Source organism: Meriones unguiculatus, chromosome 17, assembly GCF_030254825.1.
Source record: "Meriones unguiculatus strain TT.TT164.6M chromosome 17, Bangor_MerUng_6.1, whole genome shotgun sequence".
Classification (NCBI taxonomy): domain Eukaryota; kingdom Metazoa; phylum Chordata; class Mammalia; order Rodentia; family Muridae; genus Meriones; species Meriones unguiculatus.
Window position 1 is genome coordinate 8,067,289 of NC_083364.1, and position 2,689 is coordinate 8,069,977.

General features: G+C 40.0%; 1 pseudogene; it reads right to left on the reverse strand.

Annotated features, from left to right (window-relative positions):
• Positions 1 to 1,145: 1,145 nt before the first annotated feature.
• LOC110561185 (large ribosomal subunit protein uL15-like) lies at positions 1,146 to 1,752 on the reverse strand (annotated as a pseudogene).
• Between the last annotated feature and the right edge of the window lie 937 nt (positions 1,753 to 2,689).

The window sequence follows — 2,689 nt, forward strand, 5'->3', positions numbered from 1 at the left end:
TGAAGCCTGGATCAATAGGTCTAGCAGACTGCATTTAGGAGTCACGTTGCTATTATCCTTCAGCAGAACAATCCTATTTTGTTTTCTCCTGGGTAACTGGGTAACTGGTATTTCTAGTCTCAGGTTTGCAACAACCTAGACAGTGCTGGAGATGGATTCCATAGAGTGAGGCTTAAGCCCATCCTTGCTGTGTTCCTAAGAACACTCTAAGAAAATGCTTTGAGTTTCTATTTAGCTTGATAGTACCTGTGTGTTTGTTGTGAATCACATTTATTATGTTGCGATATATCCTTTGTATGCCTAGTTCCTCCAGGACTTTTATTAAAGGGCCTTCTGCATCAAGTGTAATGATAATGAGGTTTTCGTCTTTCAATCTGTTAATGTGGTGGATTATATTTACTGATTTGAAACATCCTTGTATGTATTTGCTCATGGTAGAAAATTTTGCTGTGTTATTGGATTCTGTTTTCTAGTTTGTTTGTTTGTTTGCTGGTTTTCTTTGAGAATTGTTGCGTCTTTGTTCATAAGAGATATTCATAATTTTGTTTCTTTGTTTATTCTTTATGTACTTTAGGTTTCAGGGTAATTGTGAACTTGTAAAACAAATTAGGCAATGCTCCTTCAGTCTCTATTTTGCAGAAGAAGTTGAGCAGGATTAGTGTAAATTATCCTTTGAAAGTCTGATAAAAATTTGTACTGATTCAATCTGGCCTTCAGCTTTATTTTATTGATATCAATTTTTGTAGAATGTATAAACACTAAAATTACATTAAAATTTTTCATATTGGAAAATTAAAATTTCCAATTTCTAATTGAAGGCAAGTAAGTTTATTACTTCTTGACAATTATAAAAATATAATCACAGCTGAAATGGCAAATTGTGAGGTAAGTCACAGTGAGCAAGTGGATGAAATATATGTTGATACAGTCTTTTGTATGAATATTTTCCTTTACAACTTCTTACATTGCTTTCAAAATTAAAGTTTTAATCAATTTTATCAATCAATAAAAAATTTATTCTTAATAAATGATGTAGGCTTAAAAGAGAATTATTGATGGTAATTATTCTCCCATTAATATACGCTTACTATAAGAAGTCAGATACAATGATACTAACATATAATTTTGTCTTGAGCAATATGTTAATGCTATCTCACAGCTTTTGAATTCACCTGAAGTAACAGGTGAATTACCTAAAATTGAAAGAAAACTTTCTTAATCAGTTACAAGTGTGCAAGACCCAAACATAAATTATTTTTTTTTTTCGTGGAAAATGTTAGCATTTAGTTAACCTCCCTGGCTGGCTTTATGCCACCAGGACACAGGCACCTCCCACACCCTTAATCTTCTCTTCAGCTCTTCTGCTGAGGAATTTGGCCTTCATGATGACAGGTTGCTTAGGGAGCTTGCTCTTCCCCAGAACTTTGTAGTAGCCCAATCGCACAACATCAACGATGGGAGAAGCCCCAGGCTTGTTTTTTGCAGCATTGAGCCGTGTCTGCTCACTGTCCAGTGTCCACAGTTTATCCAGGTTAACGGTTGGGCAGAAGCTCTGACTCCTCTTTAAGTGGTAATGCCTCATACCAACTTTCCCAAAGTAACTTGGCTGATATTTGTGAAATTGATCCTGTGGTGATGCACGCCTCCAGTATTCCCCTGGCCTCCTGGGTGTTCGCGGTGCTTACCAATGCGGCCATGACCGTGGCTAATGTGGCCCCAGAGTTTCCACGTCTTCCTCAGTCTGGATGGCATGGTGGCAGGAGAAAGGAAAGAGCCCAAACATAAATTATTAAGACTTACCCGTAAACATGCATACACACACACACACACACACACGCATATATATTTATATAAAATAAAAAGCAAAAATATCCAGGTACTAAAATTTGCATACAATTTAATACTAAAATACTCAAATAAAACAATTGGCCATTAAAAAACAAACAAACAGCATTTCAAGGAATCCAAGATGGTGGTAACCAGCGCATATGATATATGAGGGCATAGGATCTAAAACTCCAAAATTGGTGAGTGGAGGCCAGCTAAAGCAAGAACATCGACACTGAGGCTTCATGGGGGAGAGGGGAGAACCAGTGAACTGAGACCATTTAAACCCAGGTTACCCGTGGGATATCACCAGGTCCTGAGAGTAGCAAATATTCAACTCCTCTGCACCCCCCCTCCCTCCAAGCATGGGCCTCCCTGCTCATCAGAGGCTACAGTGATACAATGATTGAGCATGATCATGCATGCTCAGTAACTGAGACAGCCCAGAGCCTCCCAGCAGGTGTCTCTACCAGCCTACCAGGTCTGCAGAGGCAGCAGTGGGGTGTTTACTAGCTCTAACAGGAGCCTCCATGCCTGGTGACTGTGACAACAAAAGTGGCTACCCCAAGTAAGGATCTCCCTGCCCAGCGGAAAAAACAGTGGACACCACTGAGCTGATGTATTTTCTACATCCTCATTTGCCCCTGCAGGCACAACTATGAGAGTGGAGAACAGGGGGAATCCCTGTGCTTTTCAATTAGGCTTGCTAGCAAGTTGAGTGTGCATTTAAGTGAGTGCATGCAGAGCCACAGATCAACGGTTCTTCTATGCTAGCAGCCAGACATCTGATCCCTCCCACTCGCACCCCGACAGTGGGCAACATAGAGATCCTTGGGACAGTGTTCTCAACATTGAAGTCCCT